Genomic DNA, 25,095 nt, shown 5'->3' with positions numbered 1-25,095 from the left:
GTCAATGCGAACAAGAGGTGACCAAGACGTCACAGTGGCACCCCATACCATCACGCCGGGTGATACGCCAATATGGCGATGACGAATACACGCTTCCAATGTGCGTTCACCACGATGTCGCCAAACACGGATGCGACCATCATGATGCTGTAAACAGAACCTGGATTCATCCGAAAAAATGACGTTTTGCCACTCGTGCACCCAGGTTCGTCGTTGATTACACCATCGGAGGCGCTCCTCACTGTGATGCAGCGTCAAGGGTAAGGCAGCCATGGTTTCCGAGCTCATAATCCATGCTGCTGCAAACGTCGTCGAACTGTTCGTGCAGATGGTTGTTGTCTTGCAAAAGTCCCCATCTGTTGACTCAGGGATCGAGGAGTGGCTGCACGATCCGTTACAGCATAAACATATTACGTTTCAGCAGGTGTTTATCAGTCAGGCTGGGGATGATGCGATTATGTAACATATCGGCGTACCTCTCACCCGTCACGGTAGTAGTTTTGCTGTCCAGCGCCATCTGTCGGACATTTTGTGAACTTTGTTTTTTTTCTGTTCTAATAAAACCCCATGTCATTCCATGCATGTGTGTCAATTTTTACCTCTCTATCTACATTATTCCCTGGTTTATTAAGTTTTCAAATTTATACTGACTTCTTCATCATCCTGTATTTCACTTTAGCTGCCTGCAGTCGTTTTGCGACTATATATTTTTATTGACAATGTACAGTTCCAAGTACCCTATTTCCTTTACACACAACTGATCAATAGTTACATCCCATTCCAAATATCAAGTCACAGTTGCTGTTTTCAGAATCAGTTTAAGAATTTCAGGAAGAAGAAGGTAGTTTTATTAAAATTAGGTAATGTGTCTTCGCCTCTGTATACAGGGTGGTCCATTGATCGTGACCGCCGGCCGGTGTGACTGATCGGTTCTAGCCGCTTCAGTCTGGAACCGCGCGACCGTTACGGTCGCAGGTTCAAATCCTGCCTCGGACATGGGTGTGTGTGATGTCCTTACGTTAGTTAGGTTTAAGTAGTTCTAAGTTCTAGGGGACTGATGATCTCTGAAGTTGAGTCCCATAGTGCTCAGAGCCATTTCAACCATTTGATCGTGACCGGGCCAAATATCTCACGAAATAAACATCAAACGAGAAAACCACAAGGAACGAAACTCGTCTAGCTTGAAGGGGGAAACCAGATGGCGCTATAGTTGGCCCGCTAGATGGCGCTGCCATAGGTCAAACGGATATCAACCGCGTTTTTTTTTTTTTGTTTAAATAGGAACCCCCATTTTTTATTACATATTCGTGTAGTACGTAAAGAAATATGAATGTTTTAGTTGGACAACTATTTTCACTTTGTGGTAGATGGCGCTATAATAGTCACAAAAGTATAAGTAAGTGGTATCACATTTCGCCAGTGCGGACGGTATTTGCTTCGTGATACATTACCCGTGTTAAAATGGACTGTTTACCAATTGCGGAAAAGGTCTATATCGTGTTGATGTATGGCTATTGTGATCAAAATGCCCAACGGGCGTGTGCTATGTATGCTGTTCGGTATCCTGGATGACATCACCCAAGTGTCCGGACCGTTCGCCGGATAGTTACGTCATTTAAGGAAACAGGAAGTGTTCAGCCATGTGTGAAACGTCAACCACGTCCTGTAACAAATGATGATGCCCAAGTAGGTATTCTAGCTGCTGTCGTGGCTAATCCGCACATCAGTAGCAGACAAATTGCGCGAGAATCAGGAATCTCAAAAATGTCGGTGTTGAGAATGCTACATCAACACCGACAGCACCCGTACCACATTTCTATGCACCAGGAATTGCATCGCGACGACTTTGAACGTCGTGTACAGTTCTGCCACTGGGCACAAGAGAAATTACGGGACGATGACAGAATTTTTGCACGCGTTCTGTTTAGCTACGAAGCGTCATTCACCAACAGCGGTAACGAAAACCGGCATAATATGCACTATTGGGCAACGAAAAATCCACGATGGCTGCGACAAGTGGAACATCAGCGACCTTGGCGGGTTATTGTATGGTGCGGCATTATGGGAGGAAGGATAATTGGCCCCCATTTTATCGATGGCAATCTAAATGGTGCAATGTATGCTGATTTCCTACGTAATGTTCTACCGATGTTACTACAAGATGTTTCACTGCATGACAGAATGGCGATGTACTTCCAACATGATGGATGTCCGGTACATTGCTCGCGTGCTGTTGTAGCGGTACTGAATGGCATATTTCATGACAGGTGGATTGGTCGTCAAAGCACCATACCATGGCCCCTCACGTTCACTGGATCTGACGTCCCCGGATTCCTCTCTGTGGGGAAAGTTGAAGGATATTTGCTATCGTGATCCACCGACAACGCCTGGCAACATGCGTATCGCATTGGAACAACCTAGATAAAATGTTCAAAAGTACCTACATTCTGTATTTTAATTTAAAAAACCTACATGTTACCAACTGTTCTTCTAAAACTGTGAGCCATACGTTTGTGGCTATTACAGCGCCATATATCACAAAGCGAAAAAAGTGGTCCAACTAAAACATTCATATTTCTTTACGTACTACACGAATATGTAATAAAATTAGGGGTTCCTATTAAAAAAAAACGCAGTTGATATCCGTTTGATCTATGGCAGCGCCATCTAGCGGGACAATCATAGCGCCATCTGGTTTCATCCTTCAAGCCAGAGGAGTTTCGTCCTTTGTAGTTTTTTCGTTTGATGCTTATTTCGTGAGATATTCGGCCCGGTCACGATCAACGGACCGCCCTATATATCCTGTAATTGTGCTATAGTTATATATCGGTCCTCTCTGGGCAAATAGTTGTACTGTAAGGTTTTCATATGTTTCCTGCCATTGCAAATATTTCACCTCGACTGTACTGGAACAAGGATGCATAAACACACTGCACGAACAGTGGATAAGAGCTTTGACTATATGTTTAACATAATCTCTAGTGCGCTTGGTCACCAGTCGCTTGTAGAGCGCTAGGGTATTCTTACTAGAGGTGCAGTAGCGAGCAGTTGACTTTTACAGAAGGATAGCTTGTATTTGCGAATCAGGGGGAAATTATCTGGAATACGTTATTATAGAGATGAAAATTTGTTTGTTAAGATACTTTCTTGGCTGTGTGGATGGAGAAGATTCTCAAACGAATATTTTCAGGCAAGAATGAAATGTTTGTCAGAACTATTAATTGAAGGAAATCCTTGTCCCTTACATAACCAATAGTATTCATGATTAGTAGTAATTTGATCCCTTTGCTTTGATTACGTCATAAATAACGCAATTGTTTTAACGGTGCAATTCTTAAAATTAGTGAATATCTTTAATGTTACAGTCTTCTTATGTTGCACAGTCTCTTTTTGTCAATAATCAGAGTTTAATGTTTGAAGAACGCTTTTATTTAAAGTAAAACCCTCATCCATGATTCTTAGTAAAGATGGTTCAGATGGCTCTGAGCACTATGGGACTCAAATTCTGAGGTCATAAGTCCCCTAGAACTTAGAACTACTTAAACCTAACTAACCTAAGGACATCACACACATCCATGCCCGAGGCAGGATTCGAATCTGCGACCGTAGCGGTCGCGCGGTTCCAGACTGTAACGCCTAGAACCGCTCGGCCACTCCGGCAGGCGATTCTTAGTAAAGTTTCAAATAATTTTTATTGTGTGCTTTGCACATTACGCCACACGCAGCCGTAGATTGTCTGACAAGGAAAGAAATATTTGATAGTGAGTAGACTATTTTTCTTTAGCTGCTCCATTTGCAAATTTCAATTTCCTTTCGAGAACTTCAGCGCACAAGACACAAAATAGCGTGCTGAGAAAGAGGTAACTTACTTTTGTTTTAGAGCAGATCTCACTTTGCATTCTTGCCAGCAATTAGTGTGTGTGTTGTGCTAGGCAGGCAGATTAATTTACAGTGAACAGAGAAGGTACTCTTAAATAGTTGTTTTCTTCCGAGTTCAGCTGTATTTTATTTTGTGGAGATATCAAGTCAGACATTGCGCTTCACGTTACTTAACTTCCATAACGAACTTCAGTATTCAGTTTCATTTAAACGCTTTTCAGTAAATACACAATTTGTTTCTTTTGGGATTTAATTAGATTCATTTTCATTATTTCAACCGCAGCGTTTCACTAAGATTAAGGTTTTGTTTCACGATGCTGTTCACAAGCGCAATTCAGGGCCAAGCAACAGTCAGTATTGTTCAGCAGTTGCATATGATATCTTAAGCAAAAGTCGCACGAGGAGGAAGTTTTTTTTAAAAAGAACATTCAGTATTTCATAAATAGATAAGTTAGATAAAAATCTTACAGTATCTACCAAATTCTTTCAGTCATAAGAAACAGTTTACCTGCGATAAATCTGAGTCATGAAGGAAGGAACGTAGCAGTTTAAGGTACAATTTTCGACGATTTTCTTGGAGACGAAGGATAAGCTCGGAATGTAGGATGGAAAGGGAAACTGGAAATCATTCGTTTTCTTTTCAAAGAAATCATTCATGCGTTTGCCTAGTTTCTCTCTGTTTAGACGGAAGGCAAGATAACTAAAAACATTTATCGAAGAACCAGATGAAAATGAAGTCTCTATCAATTTCAGTAAAACACAGTTTTGCAAAATAAATAGAATTCATCAACTAATAACTTAGTGAAATAACAGTTGTTGGTGAATAACTAGACTATTCAAAACGTTTCGGTGTACGTACTAGAGGAAAATTTTGAGTTGCTCTCCGTCATTCCGTCGGATAGCGTCGTCCACATTTCCCCATGATTTAGCAAGTTGCCTTGTTACCATTCTCAGACAAGTCGGCTTACCGCAATGTCACTAGATCGTATCTTAAGGGTACTCAAAATTATATTATACCTGAAAATTTTAAAATGTCATACATCAAGCATATTACTGAATTGTTCAAAAATATGAAGTTCAGCAGAATAATAGCCAGTTTTGGAAACAATTACTTAAGCATCATTAAATATTTTGCTTGTATTCAACTCATTAAAGTCTTGTGCCACAATTTACGGAGTAGTTCAGCATTGAGGGAGGGCATAAACGGTTTCCCTGCAATTAAATTCAGATTCCGGCGAGAGGTTCTTCAATAGAAGAATGCGATACATATGTTTCATTAGGCGCCCGCCAGTAGTCGATGGCCTAATGTTGAAATACGTTTTCTACAGTGTTGCCTGCAGCAAGAATTACGCTTTTATTTGGCTTTTATGAGCTTCATCCTATACACTGATGGAAAAAATCACAACACCAGGAATGAATAGTGCGACATAAACGAAAGTTAGTATGCGTGTTTTTACACCTCAAAGATGATGTTGCTCCAATTTCACGCCCATCAGATAAGAGTGACGCTGGTAGCTGCACTACGAAGATGCAAATCGGGTTTACTTTCAACACTCGCTGTAAAAGTCGTGAGAGTATGTTGTCTTTGAGATTGGGCGTGCTGAGTTGATGTCAGTCAAGAATGTCTTTAGGGAAACAAAGACGGGATGTGCAATAGGATTTTTTTTTTTTTGTTTTATGACCCACCTTCTGATTTCTTATGGTGGGACGTAATGTGCCACTTGGCCGCTGTGACTGCGTTCGGGGCCCGGAATGGCTATTGGGACACCACCCCGACCCCTGACCCACTCACACCGTTGCCCGTGTCGCGCCACGTGGAGGCGGGCTCTATTTGTTTGATATGGTTCGAATGGTTCTGGTTCAAATGGTGCTGAGCACTATGGGACTTAATATCTGAGGTCATCAGTCCCCTAGAACTTAGAACTACTTAAACCTAACTAACCTAAGGACATCACACACATCCATGCCCGAGGCAGGATTCGAACCTGCGAACATGGCGGTCGCGCGGTTCCAGACTGAAGCACCTAGAACCGCTCGGCCACACCCGCCGGCTGTTTGATATGTTCGGTTGTTTTTCTTTGTTGTGCAGCATTATAATAACGTTACGAAAAATGTAATGGAAATGGGAAAGTGAAATACAAATGAAATTGGAATTTAAGAAGAATTTAAAAAGAGGATAGGAAAGTACAGAGATGAGAAGTTCCCACCACCTTGTAAGTGGGTGGAGGCCAGGGACTTGGAATGACCTTCAAGTCGCTGGCCGCCACTCGTAGATTCCTTTTATATGACTACCATACTTAAAGCAACATAGTGCCGAAGAAAGAAACAATAAAAGGCACCCCATGTCATTGTTGTTTGTTCTTGTCAGCAGTCGGACGATTAGCGCCTCCCGGCTACACAAGCAACCCAGCCCGGACAGTGGTTTTCCCCGATCTATATTAGTGTATCTGTCGGGTTGGGCTCTGGCACGAGGGACCACAATTAAGATCCTTCTGCCCGGGCCGTGCATTGCTGCCCACCAGGAGGCGTAGATACCTTCATTGGTTACCTATCTTTAAGTTACTTTTCTGATACTACTGAATACTTGTTTGACATGGTGATGTTGCTTAATATTTACATATTTACAATTGCGGTGCAGTTTACTTAGTAAGCATGTGTTGTGACATGTGCACCTCTTTATGGCTTGTCAGGGGTAGTAGGCTGCCACTCTCGATTGTTTATCTGTATCTATATCTATATCTATCTATATATATGTCTGCTTTTCTTGAGATTACATGAGCAGGAGAGGTGTGTAAGAGATGACTGGAGTGATAGAAGCTGGATAATCCTTCTGCGATACTGCAGCAAGACTTGGCAGGAATGTAGCCACTGTACTGCCTCGATACCAGTGATGGCCGTGTTTTGGCCAGAAGTAGGCCAGTCGAGGCCCTGCAACCAAAGTGTCTGTTTGGTAGACACACTGGACCTACATCTGCAGTTATGGTCAGGGGTGCTATTGCGTACGCAAGCAGGAGCACTCTCATGGTTATCACACGCATCATGACTGCAAGTTTGTTCATCAGTCTGGTAAGTTAACCTCTTGTGCTGCCATTGAAGAATAGCACTCCAGAGCGTGCTTTCCAACAGGATAACGCTCGCCCAAACACCTCTGCAGTAACCCAACATTCTCTGCAAAGTGTTGACATCTTCCCTTGGCCTGCTCGATCACCGGATCAGTCTCCAATGGAGCACGTATGGGAAATCATCAGAAGGCAACTTCAGTGACATCCACAGAGAATATTGACCGACCAAGTGCAACAGGCATAGAACTCCATCCCACAAGCTGACATCCGGCAGCTGTACAACACAATGTGTGCACGTTTGCATGATTTCATTCGATTGTCTGTCTGTTACGCGGTTATTGACGCAATTCCACATTTGCAATGACATATTTTGCGCTTACATTAAATTGTGCCTTTTCAACGTTAATCTCTTAATTGTTAGCTAGACAAATGTGTTGCCGAAATTTCATTACACTACGTTTTAGTGCTGCGAATTTTCCGTCATTATATTTTGTCTTTATTCGACTCATTAAAGTATTCTGACATAATATCTGGGGTAGCTCAACATTAAGGGAGGACGTAAACCGTGTCAGCGCAATTGATTCAAATTACAGCGAGAGGTTCTTCAATAGAACATTACGATGCAAGCGCTTTATTAGGCGTCTGGCAACAGTCTACAGCCTAATATTCATAAATGATTTCTACAGTCTGACCCACGGGAACAAGTATACTTTTGTTTGGTTATTCTGATGTTTGCTTATGTGTACACCAATAGACTCATAATTTGCAGATAACTGACATATGTAAATTTCCATTACAGGGAAGCCAAACACAAATTTATTTCCTAAAAATTACATCATACAAATGGCGACATATTGCTAAAACCGTGCCCAGAAGCTCATTACGTACTCAATCATTTGTTGAGAAATGGCCTGTATCGCTTCCCGGATTACGGCTTTCAACTCATCACTATTGTGAAGTAGACGCGCAATAGTTTGTTCTTTAGATAGCCCCAAATGAAAGAATCAGTAGATGAAAGATCACGTGATCTCCCCGCTCATGGTATATCACCGAATCGTGAGAGTAGACGACGTGGAAAGCGGCACTTCAGAGTAGCCATTGAACTGCATGCCGTATAGGCAGCAGCACCACCTTGATGAAAGTACGCCACGTTTAGACAACTTTCAAATGAATAAATTGTTAATCATAGCAGCATAACGCTCGGAAACGACACCCATTGGCCGGCCGCGGTTTAAAAAAAATGGTTCAAATGGCTCTAAGCACTATGGGACATCTTAGGTCATCAGTCCCCTAGACTTAGAACTACTTAAACCTAACTAACCTAAGGACATCACACACATCCATGCCCGAGACAGGATTCGAACCTGAAACCGTAGCAGCAGTGCGGTTCCGGATTGCAGCGCCTAGAACCGCTCGGCCGCAGTGGCCGGCCGTGGTTAAAAAAAGATGGCCTAGAGATTACACCAGGCAACGATCTTTGAGCTACCCTGGGCCTTTCACGAATATCTTTCATGCTTGTGTACGAGTGATCACGGAAGTGTTTTTTATTGACGAACCCTTTCAGACGAATGTTTGCCCCATTAAACATCACAAGATTCGTCATAAATGCATCACACTGGTCAATTCTGTCCGTTAGCGTAGTGCAGAAACCGCTCTACTCACTTTAGTTTTCAGCTGTAGCTATCCAATCACTTGCAAGTTTTTAAAGATGGAATTTCATATCTTGTTTCACAGACCTCTGCAAAAGTGTGCGAGGGATTTATAATGTTCTGGGATGAAGACAGACACATAGCTGTAGGCTTTGTTTCCGCGTTCGAACAGTCAATTCAGGTCTCTTATGCTTCACGTTGATTACACAACCTGTGTCAGGTCCATGTTTTATTCATCTCGATATTGTCTTCTGTGTGGAATGAATAAATGGGGGTCTCTACCACGATGCAGTGCGCGTTGGACAGCCGGAATATTCTGCAAGCGACAGAACTCCTCCGCTAGCTCATCCGGCCGAAGTGGCCGTGCGGTTAAAGGCGCTGCAGTCTGGAACCGCAAGACCGCTACGGTAGCAGGTTCGAATCCTGCCTCGGGCATGGATGTTTGTGATGTCCTTAGGTTAGTTAGGTTTAACTAGTTCTAAGTTCTAGGGGACTAATGACCTCAGCAGTTGAATCCCATAGTGCTCAGAGCCATCCCTCCTCCTCTAGCTCAATACGAACGTGCACCATCCAACGTTCCATACTGCACTGAATGGAATGCCATGTGGGTTCTATCAGATGCGGTAGATGGCGTGAGCACATCTGTATCTTAGCGAGGTGACTAACTGAAAATGTACTAGTTCCCGTGTGCCACAACGTATTTATCAGCTCTGTGTTCGAAACAGAGGTCAGTAAACCTCTAAACAGTAATCCCTTCACCAAAGAAAAATATTACTTCTATGCTATCATCCGGTAAAAGATATACAAAAATGTTAGCTGCATTACCTTTACGTGATCACAAAACAGTACCAAGTGGTCAACGCAAATGGCGGCCGGTTACTATGTGCTAGTGTGCTGTAGCACACGGTAAATATGGCACTAAAATTATGCCATTTTTCTTCGAATGTGAGTCAGAAATCTCACTAAAGTTACAGCATTTATCTTTGAATGCGTGCTGTTATGCAAATAAAATGGTCGAAAACATGTTTTGTAGCCAACTTTGATTCCATACGGAACTGTTGCGCGCAGTGACTATAGATTATAAGGAAGTAGAGTCACACAGCTATCTGTCGCGTCCCGGCACAGCCTCACTATACCAGAATGAAGTAAGTGCGAACTGAGTAGCGCAATCGGGACGTCAAAGAGAATGGGATAGTTATAAATTGCTGTCAGCCTTTATATCAGAGATGAGAAGGAGAGAATCTCCTTGGTTTGAAGCAAATAAGTTTCCTGAAAATAGGTTACAAAATTGCAATAGGCAGAAAAGATTGTTTAGTTTCTATCAAGTTTATTCTCACATATACTTATGTGAGGTGTTGGGCCATAAACTCCTTAGTAAGATTTAGTCTATTTATTCGGACTTGCTACTTCAAAGCTAATTGCCGGTACATATAAGAAACAAGTACAAAGCAATCACTTGTTCTTGGTTAGCACTGAAATCTCTCTAAGTACTTGAGACAAAGACTGACAGCCTCTGTTCAACACTATTCCAATGAAACTCTAAAAATCCTACTGGACCTGCAGTTCCTGAGTGTCCACCAGAGTATATCACCATCTCCTCGTAGTTGAAGTCTTTATCAGCTTATCGGCTGCTAAGGGCCTACTCGGCCCCGCTGGCGACACGCTGGGGAATCTCCAAACTGCCGGCACTTGCTCTGAATCTGCATCTGAATCTCTGCCTCTAGCTATTCCGCTGCCTGGCCTTTTATTTCGTTTCTCATGTACTTGGGTGCACGTGAGTTAATTTGTTTCACACGACCCTTTCATTTCTAAGTGATCGGATTGCACAAGAATGCCTATGGTTCCACACGACACTCTCGTTTCTAATTGGTCGACTTGCGCAAGAATGCCTCCGGTTCCGCACGACACTTTTGTTTCTAGCTGCAGACAACTTAATTTGGTTCCACACGAGTCTTTCCCGCACGTGACTGACACTCTCTCTTGCTGTATTATCGCCCTGGTGTTTGCGTCTTCCATTGCGCAAGTTTGATTCATGGTGCATCCTCTGGCAGGATGTCAAACTCTAAGTTGTTTGATCAACAGGCCATACTTGGCAGACTGCGCATCTTATCTTGTCCCTGCGTCCTGGTGGACTATTTCTTAATGTCGGCTGGCTGTTTGCCTATGGAGCCTGGACTCTTATTATGGTCACAAAAGCAAGAATAAAAATTAAAATTTTCTACGGTCACAACATATCAGTCGCAATCCCATTGGTTTTGTTACTCTTCCATATCCAGATTTCGGATATAAGTAGCCATCTTCAGTACATTCGATTTACTATCCAACAATCTCGGGACAGTACTGGTCACCAGATGGTCTTACTGGTATATAGGCAGGAAGCGGAGTTTGCTTCTGCCTAAGTAAGACAGTATGATGACTTATACGGCAGCAGGGGTGTTGGATTGTAACTCAAATGTTCTGAAGATGGCTACAGCCAAAACCTAGTTATTCAAGAGTAATAAAAACTAATGGAACTGCGACTGATTACTGTGTGCCTACCTCTCCTTATGATTTGTAGTTCTCTCTGCAGTAACTAGATGGCAAGCCGCGCCATGATCAATTCAGAGAAGCGGCGCGGCTTTCTGTTTTCTACTGCGATTGCTCTGATGTGGTGACATCCCTCCCGGTACTGTTTTGGCCGCCTTGCTCACAGCACCAGATCAATATTTTCCTTTGAAAGTGAGTGTAAAATGTTGTACAAGAAACACGGCTAATTCTGTAGATGGTCTGATAAGGAGCCCTTTTTCCAATGGGTCTTCGGAGGAGACCTGCTCAAGATTTAAATCTAACAAGCTGAGGGTGCTCAGCAACTGCTTTCAAATTATGTGAATAGAAGTTCTGGACGCCCCTTTTAGCTGTCTAGAATATTTCTCCTGAATGGGCCATAGGAAAAGGTAAAAGTTCTCTAAAGATTTACAAGTAGAGTATGAGGGACTTCAGAACTTACGTGCCAAATTGGTACCATGGCGTTGTGGTCAGGTGTACCGATTGGCAGTTCTTCAGCTTGATTTTGGTTCTCGCTGATACCATCATTTTTTCATTTTATTTTATTTGTCGCAAAGTTAACCTATTATTTGCAAAATTTAACTATATTTAAACAGTTCACTTCATACAGAGTGAATCACCTAAAGCTTGCGCTGGAAATACCGTGGAAATGGAAAGTGCTATTGGTTCAAAATGGTTCAAATGGCTCTGAGTACTATGGGACTTAACATCTATGGTCATCAGTCCCCTAGAACTTAGAACTACTTAAACCTAACTAACCTAAGGACAGCACACAACACCCAGCCATCACGAGGCAGAGAAAATCCCTGACCCCGCCGGGAATCGAACCCGGGAACCCGGGCGTGGGAAGCAAGAACGCTACCGCACGACCACGAGATGCGGGCAGTGCTATTGGTGCACAGTTTTCACAAAATTGATTGGTAGTCAAGGTCCGTATATTTAGCCAATCAGCAGATTGTAATAATACTTAGAAAGCGTATTTTATATGGAAACATACACTTTTTAAATACAATAATGCCTGAGACAATAGCAAATTACAAGTAGGATAACTTAGTATGTCAGGGTATTTGTTGCAGGATTCTGGTGTGAATCATTTACGAGATATCGCGTTTTGAAATGTTTGCGCACCGACACTTGTTTGTATCATTCAACCTGCGTAGTTGCTAGATGCGATGTTGTTATGTTTGCTGACAGTATGCTTCTGTGTTCCTTGAGTACATTGCGACTTGCTATTCAGTTAATGTGTGGCAATTCAAGCAGTAGATCGCGAGTGGACGATGGACTTACCAATGCAGAAAAAGCCGACATGTTCATGGTGTATGGAGAGCGTAGGAGGCATGCAGTTTGTTCTTGTACGGTGTACGCGGCAAGATATCCCAATAGGCTCAACCAGCTCGGCAGTTATTTATCAACCTCATCAACCAGTAACGTGAAAGTGGTAGTGTAACATCTAGACAACTTAACAGAAGAAACAAGTAATAACAGAAGACGGGAAAACTAAAGTTCTTGCTGCTGTTGCAGATAACCCGCGCATTATCTCCCATGCAATCTCATGACATGATCAATTCAGAGAAGGTGGTATGAATCATTCCTACGCATTCTCCATCGACATTCCTACTGTTGAGGGGATGTTGGACGAGGATGAGCTGTCCAGATGCGCTGTATTAAAACTCGTCCGAGTTTCACAAGTGATTTATTATTTCCAGCTACAGTGCCCCCGTGCCTCTCGTTCTGCATTACCCCGCAATGCTGAGGACACCACTTTACTGTCTGCGAAATGGTTTGGCGTGGATTGATTGTCTCAGTGGCTCATGCAGTGCCCTGTGGTGTGTCAGCTTTGTACGGCCGCAGAGTTGTTGCGACGTCAGGATGCGTCTGGAGTCGACTCAGCAGGCTTCGCCCTTGTTTCCTCAGCGCCGCTTGCGGGAACTGCAAGCTGCGTGCTTCTTCACCATCGTGGTTAGGATCGCAGCGACAATAAGTGCCCGTGATCCGGTGTGCAAAACTGCGGCCATCGCCTCGGGATGCCCTCAGCGTGTGTTGGGAGCCAACAAGACTGCCCACAGTAGCGAGCTGTGGCGTAGCCCGCCGCTGGCTGGCTGCGGACCCCGTGTTGGCCTCAGAGGTTCGAACTAGCCACCTGTCGTGGACTGGGTCGCTGGTTCCCCATCTGCTGCTGCGTGTAGGCGGTGGTGTGACACGCCCCGCCGTCCAGCAGAGCTGTCACACTTGAATGCCTTGTTAGTGAGCCGGCGCCCATTTATACACGGCTGTGCGCCTCTGTTTTGCTAATGCGCCACTCCGAGTCATGTACTCATAACACTTGAGTTGGACCAGTGGGCCCCTTCTGCCTGTATCTTGCGCCATGCAAACTGCTGCGTTTACTCTTTTCAGAGGGTCTACGGCCCTGTGGGCTCCATTCTACTTCGCAACCGCTGGTAACGTAACCTTCTGTCAACATGCTCGTGCCTGGCTCTAACTTGTGCGGTCCAAAATATTGCACCAAAGCTAACCTTTTCCCACCTTAAACGGTGGTGCCACTACACTATCATATCTCTGTCCATCAAGATCCATATAGAAATGATTATGAGAACAGTGTTAACTTCTGTACATGGGCACTAAGACAGGGTGCTCCAAATGTATCATCTATATTGTTTAGTGACAGCCAGGTCAACTGCTGAAACATGCACTATTGGTCAGAGGAAAATCCTGGTTGGCTTCACCAGGTGGAACGTCAATGTCCATGGAGGGTAAACGCCTGGAGTGCACAAGTATTGCAGCTTCCAAAGAGACTACATACGATATCGTGGAGACTTTGTTATTCCGAATTACTATGCAAGTCCGAAGGAACACTGCATCGTAATTCGGAATAACACAGGCACTGCAATATCATATTTATGTGCCGCTAGTGGGCAAGCGACTGTCATGTAAGATGTCTCGCCTGTACAGGATTATACAAACTGGATGCAAAAGTACAGGTTGTAGATAAATGGTTGACGACATATTGAAGTTTGGGTCTGGCCATGAGTCGTGCTCGGATAGCCTCATGGTGAGGTGACCACTCGCGATAATCGTGACATACGGGTTTGAGTCCCTGTCCAGCACAAATTTTCATTGTCGTCAATCCATTATGGAGCTGATGGTTGTTCATATGCGCAATCACAGATGCATTTCGTCGATTTTAAGAGACTATTTTCTACGAGTGCTACCAGACGCTCCTCTGCAGACTAGGAGGAACCTGCGTTTCCAATATGATGGCTGTCCATCTCATAGTGCACGAAATACTGCAGCATGTCTTCACAAATTGTTTTCAAATCGTTGGATTGGACTCAGGGGACCTGTACCTTGGCTGACCCGTTCCCCAGATTTGACGTTTGTAGACATTTTTTTCTGTGGGGAAAACTGAAGGATGCCGTACACAAGGACGTACCAACTACACCCGATGTTGTAACGACGTATTACTGCAACCTCCTCAGACAGCTGAAATGCTAGCACGTGTGCAGCAGTCGTTCCGTGCCAGACTGGAAGCGCGAATTGCCGCTGCCGGTGGCCCTTTTTAATACAAACTGTAATGACCAGTTCTCTCGTTATTGGTCAAAATTCGCACAACTAACGTATGTCCTTGTGTGTGATATATATAGCACAAATGTCAGTAACTGGGGTACGCTCTTGTGTGTGATTTGTATAGGACAAACGTCGGTGTGGAAACCTTTCCTAGTACGATATCTCGTAAACAGCTCATACTTAAATCTTGCAACAAAGACCACTGACTTTCTATTTTACCATCCTTTTATTTTGATAAAGTCAATAGGTATTGTTCCATTTAAAAAGGTGTATGTTTGCATAAAAAGTACACTTTCTAATTATCATTACCATCTGTTTATTGGCTAAAAATACGAGCCCCTGACTGCTAACCATTCTGTGAAAACCACACATCGATACCACTTTCCATTGCCGCAATATTTGCTGTGCAAGTTTTAGGTGATTCACCCAGTATACGTGAAATCAGTGTACAGGATGTTCGGAAATTCCGGTTACAACTTTCTAGCACTTGTCGAGGGGAGTGAGTACTCAATATTCTGAATAGGGACCAATATCCAATAACGTCCGTTTCCATTCCACGACAGTTTCGTTTCAGATGTATAACTCACCCACTTCTGCTTGAGGAACTAAATTACAAGTGAAATGGTACAATTATTAGATAAAAATTCGAAAGGAAAAATAATGAAATATCCATTTATCACTGAAGTACATGTATCTGTCTTAACACTTAAACCCTAAGTGCAGACAGTATTTAAGAAAAAATTGAAATTAGCGTACTGTTCTTTACAGAAACTACTGCTGCATTACAACAATGGCTCGATGTGGCGGCCGCCAACGTAGTTACAAACTTTGTCGTAGTACCTATGAAGCATGTTCTGGTACGGTACACACTCTCTATCTCATTTGCTATCTCTTCAGTTTCTAATGCAGCGACCAGAACTCGTGCCAGCAGATCTGCCTCCGTCTCTACATTCTTTGCATACGGGAATACATCACGTGACCATCTGACGTAGTACACGTCATCCTGTCTACCCTCTTGCATACCAGAACAAGCAACTCTGAAACTTATCTCTCAGAAGCGGACGTGTAACACATCTGAAATGAAACCGTCGTAGAACGCAATCGGTACGTTTTGCGTGAGTGGGTTCGTATTACATGTACTGTTTACTCACTCCCCTCTACAAGTCCTAGAAGTTTGTAACGGGAACGCCCGAACACCTCGTATCCATTTAGTTATGATTACTGCTTTTGTAAGTCAAAAGACTACAGATGGTGGTAAAAAAGAGAGTATCGAAGAAATTTAGTGTGAATGTATGTGAAAGGAACTGCATCTGCAGGTTTGAAGTTCACAATGTGCCTTTATGCTTACTACGTTTGTTATTCGGGTACAGTGATGCATGGGGTACAGGTGGAGTGAAGGATCTTAGACATATTACTACATTAATAAAAAACATAGCGAAAATAATAAACAAATAAACAACATATGGATAGAAACTGAACATTGTAAAAAATCGATATGGTACATTTCAAAAGCAAACATTTAAAATGTGTGGAACTTGAAATATACCATAACAGCAACCTAATAAAGAAGTTGACACGGTCAAATTTCTGGGTTTAAATGTGGACAAGAACTTAAGCTGGAATACACATGTGATTCTTCAATTTCTCCAGGCGTATTTTATGACGAAATAAATGTCGGGTGAACAGCCTGGCGAGAGTGTGCATAGGACACAAAATTTCGGCAATCGACCACGTAGGTGCGGTGATGTACTGATGATGAAATAAATCTCGGGTGAACAGCCTGGTGTGAGTGTGCATAGGACATAATATTTCGGCAATCGACCACGTTGCCATCATCAGGTGCGCTGATGTACTGATGTACAGTAAATCAGCGCACCTGATGATGGCAACGTGGTCTATTGCCGAAATATTGTGTCCTATGCACACACACACCAGGCTGTTCACCCGAGATTTATTTCGTCATGGAATACATACTGCGGCGGGGTCAGGGATTTTCTCTGCCTCGTGATGACTGTGTGTTGTGTGATGTCCTTAGGTTAGTTAGGTTTAACTAGTTCTAAGTTCTAGGGGACTGATGACCATAGATGTTAAGTCCCATAGTGCTCAGAGCGATTTGAATACATATTGACTTTCTATCAAATAAACTAAGCAGTTTTTCATTTGTTATGCAAGTACTAGCAAATTCCACTAACTTGAGTACACGAAGAACTGCTCATCATGGTTATTTTGAATCTGTCATTAGATATAATTTTCTGCGCAAGTTCAAGTAGTGTATCTCGAATAAGGAAACTGCAAATGAAAATTGTCCGATACATGTGTACTGCACAGCAGACAGAGCCTTGTGGCCCATTATTTCGGAAACTACAAATCTTAATTGTTCCCTCCATATACATTTACGAAATTATAATCTTCCTACACAGGAGACAGAAATTATTTGAGAAGATTCATTTTAGCTATACATATAACGCAAGAAATAAAAATAATTTTATGGTACCCACACACCAGTTGAAATTATGTGCACGGACTCCACAGTATTTGGAGATGACGATATATAACAAGTTAATGGCCAAAAACATATTTAATATGAAGCCAGAAATTTAAAAAAACGAGTCTACAGGAGATTGTGTGGGAGAAATGGTACTATTCAGTAGAGGAATTCATAGAGGATGACATGATAATTTGAGCAAGGGGTAATTAAGTGTTATATTTTATTGTATGTGTATATATGAGGCTAATCCCAAAAGTAAGATCCCCTATTCTTTTTTATAAGTACAGAACTCTGTGTGGCATTTGGTCACACTGTTATGAAGAGTGCTTCACGCGCTGTGTGCAAACATGCGCACGCCGCGCTGGGGGGCTCTGTCTTGGCTTGGCGCCGCGCGAGGTTAGCCGATCGGTCTCAGGCGCTGCAGTCATGGACTGTGCGGCTGGTCCCGGCGGAGTTTCGAGTCCTCCCTCGGACATGGGTGTGTGTGTTTGTCCTTAGGATAATTTAGGTTAAGTAGTGTGTAAGCTTATGGACTGATGACCTTAGCGGGTAAATCCCATAAGATTTCACACACATTACCATTACATTATTCTTGGCTTGGCGGCCGCTGACAATGCAGCTCCCGTTGAATGTTACCGCCAAGTGCGAATTGCGCGCAGTTATTCGGTTTTTGAACGCAATGGGCACTGCGCCGATTGAAATCCGTCGCCAACTGACGGAAGTGCATGGTGAGTCGTGCATGATGTCAAAAAAAATTTTAAGTGGTGTAGAGAGTTTGCAGCTGCTCGGACAGAAATTAACGACGAACAAAGGAGTGGGAGACCGTCAATTTCTGAGGAGACAGTGTTGAAGGTTGACTAAAGCGTGCGTGATGATCGGCGGATCACCCTGGATGGTCTCTGCACGTTGGTTCCTGAGGTTTCGCGAAGTGCCGCTCACAGAATTTTAACGGAAACATTGAACTACCAGAAGGTGTGCACAAGATGGGTGCCTTGCATGCTGACTGAGGATCAGATGCGGCAACGATTTCATGCTTCCCGCACATTTCTTCATCGCCTTGCAGCCGAACAGGACAACTTCTGGACTCAACTGTCACGGGTGACGGAACCTGGGCATACCACTTTCCACCTGAGACCAAGCAACAATCACGCCTGTGGCGGCACCCTTTTTCGCCAAAGCCACGGAAATTCCAACAAACACAGTCTGTCGGTAAAGTCATGACAACCGTTCTTTGAGATCGGAAAGGGGTATTGTTGGTCAACTTTATGCCCACTGGGTCCACAATTAACACTGACAGGTACTGTGAGATTCTGAAAAACTCAGACGGGCAATTCAGAACCGGAGAAGAGGAATGTTGAGCAAGGACGTACACATTCTCCATGACAACGCTCGCCCACACATCACTCGGCAAACAGTTGCTCCCCTGCAACAGTTTCCGTGGAAAATAATCACCCACCCACCCTATAGTCCTGACTTGGCGCCCAATGACTATCACCTGTTCCTTAGATTAAAAAAACATTTGGCCGGAAAGCGATTCAGCTCCGACGACGAGGTGAAAGAAGAGGTTCATAACTTCTAAACAGCATGGCGGCGAGCTGGTATGACATGGGCATACAGAAACTGCCACAGCATCTAAAAAAATGCATCGACAGAAATGGTGATTATGTCGAAATGCAGCTAAATGTTCAAGCTATAAATTGATGTAAACCACTGTAGAAATAAAGAGGTCTATGTACTTATAAAAAAATAGGAGACCTTACTTTTGGGATTACCCTCTTAATAAACTGTATTTCATCTGTTATTCCTTGTTTATGGTGAAATTTTATCACAATTTCACATGACTCTTGTATCTGAATCAAATGATTTAGATTATGAGCGTTATGAGACAAATAAATCACAATTCACACACTTCAAGAGTAACATACTTGATCCTAGTGCATTAGGTGCAACTAATATTCCAACAATATTAGGTCGTACCTATCATGACGACATAGTGAAACACTGTCTTTTTATTTTTGTAATATTGTAGCACCTTGCTAAAATTTTGTACGAGATGGCACTGGTCAATACAACGCGAGGTGTGACCAAAAAGTAAAGGGAATTTTTGTTTTTCGTAAAGAATTTTTATTTATTCATCAGCATCAAATTTATCCCCTTGTAAATAATCACCTCATATGTAAAACATTTGTGTCAGAGCTTTTTCCAATCTTGGAAGCACTTCTGCAATTCACTTTTTATTATAGTGTTCAGCTCCTTCAGCGATTCCGTTTTTATCTAGTCGATGGTGGCAAAAGAATGTCCTGTAATGGTTTTTTTCTCACCTTCCGTAACAGAAAGAATTTACAGGGGCTCACGGTCGGCAAATACGGTGGCTGAGCAACGGGTTTTATCTTTTATTTTTTTTTATGTTCAAAAATATCACGAACAGGAAATGAGGTATGAGCGAGAACACCATCGTGATGCAATTTCCACAGTTTTGCCACAATTCTGGTCTTTTCTTCGGATTTCTTCACGCAATTGGTGCATAGTTGCCAGATATTATTAATCACTGACCGTACGACCATAAGGCAGAATCTCATGATGTACTATCCCATTGTAATTGAGAAAACAATGAGAAGAACCCTCACGTGTGATCGAAAATATCGGTATTTTTTCGGTGTTGGCTCTTCAGGCACTTTCTATTGATACGATTACCACGTGGTTTTCGAAATCATACCCGTATACCCACGTTTCGTCACCAGTTACAACCTTCTTCAGAAGCTCTGGTTCGTTGTCGACTTTAGCAATTTCAGAGCGATATCTACGCCACGTATTTTCTGGTCGAAATCCAACAATTTCTGAACAAATTCTGCTTCATACTCAAAACATCTGAAAAAATTGCTTGGCATGAGCCAAAGGATTTGTCGGCGTCATTAGCAACCGCTCTGATGTTGATTCGGCGATTTTACAGAATGACTTTTTTTTTAGTTCTTAGAAATTGTCGTTAGAATTGATGTGCTAGGGCGTCCAGGGTGTCGTCGTCTTCAACGTCTTCTCGGCCGCCTTTGAAACGTTTGTACCTCTCGTAAACCCTTGTCTTTCTCATAGTAGATTAGCCAGAAGCCGTAGTCAACATTTCGAATGCAGTACTGCACTTTATTCCACTTTTCTACCAAATTTTAACGCACATCATTTGATCCATTTCTTTCGAAAGTAAAAATTCGCCGAGCACTCGAAAACACGCATAATCTTTTAGACTGTCAACAACAAACTAAGTGGTCATAACAGCTGAAATGCAAATATACGTCAGTATCATTTGTACCAGCAAGAGTAAAACAAATTTCGAAAATCGGACGTATGAAGCTCGTGAAATCAAAAAAATTCCTTTACTTTTTTTTTTATCAGACCTCGTATAAACCCTCAATTGCTTCCGTGACTGAATCTTTTCAGTAATAAAGCCTTAAGATGTGGAAACTATTATTAGCGTCCCACAATCATTTGAATATTTAGGGGTACAATTTGCGGGGTTCATGGTGTGGGTTCTTGTTGTCATGTCCTAGTTCATGAACCACGAGCAACGTATGAATGGCCAAGTAAGTGGTCCTGACAGTCGGGATACCAGTTACTTTGGAATAAGGCTGGGCATCTCGGACATATTCTGAGTCGTGGTCACCTTTGTGCTCAGACGGCAAAGACTACCAAATCCACCGGCTAGTCCCTCAACCGTTAGGGGTAAAACTCAATGGGACCCGGGGCAAGTAAGGCTAGCAACCTGCTTGCCTGGTACTTTAAATATGATGCTGGCAACAATCAGAGCCAAAACATCAGAAGAGGCACCAATTTTAGCACTGAATAGGGGATCATGGAGGAATTTAAAAAGGGGGACTATGCTCCAGACTGAACGCTGAAAGGAATAATCAGTCTTAAATGATGATGATGATGGTGATGACAATTTGTTCTTCACGAGTTGTTTCAAGGCTCATACTCTCTGATATGTCATAAACACTGATCTTACTGTTCTAGCCGTAGTTCTGAAACAACAGAATTTCATTAAGTGTTTAGTCCATATTTTTACTCTGCGTCTTTTTACCCTTCGTCTACGTAAGTGACAAATCTATCTCCGTGATCCGTATTCAGATTTCACTCACAGCACGTCTGTCCATTTCAGTCAAAGTTAATATTATACCTGCACGCAATATTAAACAACTGCAAGTGAATAAGTATCAATCATTTTGGAATAGTACATTCACACATAAGTCATTCTTCACTACACGTTTCTGAACCATGTACGCGTATTATCGACATGTGTGCCTGTGGAACCTCTTTGGGTATTGTTGCCTAGCTACCGTTTCTTACGCATCTCGTCAGGTGGCGCCTAATGCAGCGCTCGAGTGGCATTTAAGCTCGAGTGCAGCTCGCCTGAGGCTGTCCGCTGAGAGTCATCGTCTCGTGGGAGTTTTTCTAAATGGCGGCCTGGGCTCACTAGCCGTAGACGTCCACTCGCTGTGTTTGCATGGAGCATGTTTACCGTGGGTAGTGCGCGTATGTCTACTGGACTCCATCCGTGCGGCCCGAGACAAAACTCTGGAGTCAGATTAGCCCTGCTTCCTGCTGCCTCGCTTGGTGGACGTACCCACACAAAACATCCCTAATTCTGCTGGGCCTCTCGCATGCATGATGGTGAGCGTCATGCAGTTAAGCATCTGCAGTGGTTCGTGAAAAATCCAGTGATTCTACAAGTGAGATGCATTTGGTTTTCTTTTGTGTAAGCTGCCCTGGATTGTTCTGCTGGCCGTTGTTGGGCCAATGTCTTTTTTCGTGGATCGGCATCCCGATAACAAGAACGTGCCCAAGTTAATCACTAACTCTGTTATAAGAGCTGTGTGTGAGAGATTCACGCTATTGGTGTCTGCATTGTCCTAAGTTTCGCATTTTTAAAATTTGTAGTTGTCAGTTTACCTAATGTGCCAAGATTTGAGTTTGCCTGCACTATTAATGAGTGTTTCTTGCTGCAAAAGTTTTAGGCATTGTTCAAAAGTTTTGATCAAAAACTATTTGATTTCACCTGCACATCTGGTGTTTGCACTTTGTGGTTTTACAAAGCTCTACCTTTAAACTTTTCATTGCCAATTTACCTTTACCTAGAGACATTAGACTCTACCTTCACTACCAGTGTGTACCTTTTCGAAGTTCAGATGTTTTTAACTATCACTGTCGGTTGAGGTTAGGCATGCTGTAGTTATTTAGTTATGTAAGCACAGTAAGTCAAATGTTACAGTTAGAAACTCTGGTTTGTCTCGGGCAATGTACACTGGTGTCCAAATTACAGCAACAAACCACTGTTTCCCCTTCTTGTGTCTATTCACGGTATAATCATACAAAATGTGAACAGATGTTCGTACAATCGTGTTCTGCACGGAAGATAACATTCCGGTCAGTGGACAGCCACGTCAGCTATGACGTTAGGGCGCCTATCAAACGGGGTAGTGTCTACTGGGAGTCCCACATCGCCATGTATACAGCCACAGACGGTGCCGTAAGGCACAAAGAAGACACCAACAAAATCTCTGCGGTGGAGGACCACAGGAAGAATGGAAGCAGGACAGTGGAAAACTGATGTGACCCGAAGGCTTAATGTGAATCGTTCTGTTGTTTCTCGGATGTGGCGACAATTTATAGAAACCAAAACAGAGTCACGAAGACCAGGACGGGGCCGACCACGTGTGATAATCAAAAAGAGAGGATCGATCTTTGGCCGTAAGGGCACGGCGGTACCACCTTAATACTGGACGACAGCTTGCATCTGAGCGCGCAGCATCCACTGGACGTGTTGTATCGAGACAAAAGGTGTACAGAAGGCTTCGGCAGAGTAGCGTTTATTGTCGGAGACCTTCTGTATGTGTACCTCTGATGCATCTTGACAAAAGTGAACGTCCCGAGTGGAGTCCTCAACATGCCACCTGGACTGCTGAAGTGTGATCCAATGTTCTTTTCGCAGATGAGTCCCGAGTTGGTCTGGAGAATGATTGTCGATGAATTCACATCTGGAGGGAGCGTGGAATACTTTCCTGGAATCAAAAGACTGCGGAAAGTTACTGATATCGAGGAGAATCCTTAATGTTGCGTGCAGGGACTATGTTGATTACTCGAACACCTGTTCATGAAATTTTACGGGTGAATCGGCAAGATTCAACTGTTGTCAGATAGCGCGAGGAGGTCTTGGGACCTCACGTGCGGTGGTGTGGGCCCGATATTCATGATGATGGACAATAATGCTCGACGTCCAAGAGCATGGGTGGTTGATGTTTTCTTGGAAACGGAAGATACTGCATGCGTGGCGTGGCCTGCTCGCTCTCCTGATTCGAATACCTTAGAGCATGTCTGGGATGCACTAGGGAGACATGCCGCATCACCTCAGCATCCGCCATGACTACTCTCCAAATGGTTCAAATGGCTCTAAGCACTATAGGACTTAACATCTGAGGTCATCAGTCCCCTAGACTTAGAACTACTTAAACCTAACTAACCTAAGGACAGCACACACATCCATGCCCGAGGCAGGATTCGAACCTGCTACCGTATCAGTCACGCGGTTCAGGACTGAAGCACCTAGAACCTCTCGGTCACCACGGCCGGCAACTACCCTCCAAGATTTGTGAGCAGCACTGCAGGCATAATGGGCTTATTTCCTTAACATGAGACTGATGACATCATTCACCACGTGCACCGTCGTTTTCAGGCTGTATTGCTACCAGAGGTGATCACACCTTATGATGAGCACGTTAACCAGTTCCCGCAATGTGTGTGCAAATCCGTTGTGTTGGAAAAAACGAAGAACATTTCTGTCTATCGTTGTGCGTGTTGTAGTTTTTCACGTTCTGCGTTCTTTACATTGTTTTTACTTTACTATCACCCGTTTACACTGTTTTGTGGCAAAATAATACCAACCTTGCAAATTTTGCGATTTTTACTTTAATTTTGAACACCAGTGTATTTTTTTGTGTTTATTACATTGCACCTTTCTGGCCTGGAAGCGCCACTGATTCTGTAGGCAAGGGTTTCATAACGCCATTGTATTATCCCCTGAGGCAAGCTGACCCATAATTACTGTAACTGGTCCTTTATAACCTGAATGTTAGAATTGAGACGGAGTTGATCCTGAGCTGGTCTCACACACAATTTCTTTTGAGAAAAAAACTGGCGATCTTACTGGCCACAGGAGTAGCGCAATACGCGTCATGTGCAGACGAGTATTTTTCTGTTGAAAAATGGCAACATGATACTGTAACATAAGAGGACGCATGGCACCCGTAACATACCATTGTGCTATCACAGTGCCCTCAGTCTCTGCCAGCCGAGATTTGAATTTATAACTGTTGGCTCTCCACATCATGGTGCCAGAAGTGGCGCTGCTGTGTCTCTCCAAAACATTCGAAAATGGGACTTCTTCCCATGTTGCTGCCACACACGCCGACGATATCATCCAGGGTGGCGTAGAAGCACGGCTTGTTGCTGCACTCAACACAACATCTTTCATCAGTAGACCATGCTTGTGGGTAGTGACACCAGTTCAGATGCAGCCGTTTACATCGTGGTGTTGATGGCAGCCTGCGCATTGTATAATAATTCACTACTCGAGGTGCTTCTTGGCTCCGACCAATGGTGCAGCATGACACAGAATATATCAAGGACTCCATTGCTTGTCCTCCTACGGCAGGTGCAAATGTGAATCGTTACGATACACTGGCCGATCGTGTTTAAGTGTATCAAGTTACATTAACATTTGACTATGTCGTTTTTATTTTATTTTTTTCAGGAAATATAGAACACCGAAGAAACAACGTAACACAGAAAATATTCAAACAAGCCTAGCATACAGACAAATTCGACAGATAAGGCATATAAGAATTCAGAGATAACTCTTGCCAAT

This window comes from Schistocerca americana, chromosome 7 (genome assembly GCF_021461395.2).
Source record: "Schistocerca americana isolate TAMUIC-IGC-003095 chromosome 7, iqSchAmer2.1, whole genome shotgun sequence".
NCBI classification, from domain to species: Eukaryota; Metazoa; Arthropoda; class Insecta; order Orthoptera; family Acrididae; genus Schistocerca; species Schistocerca americana.
Note: the sequence above shows the minus strand (reverse complement) of the source record.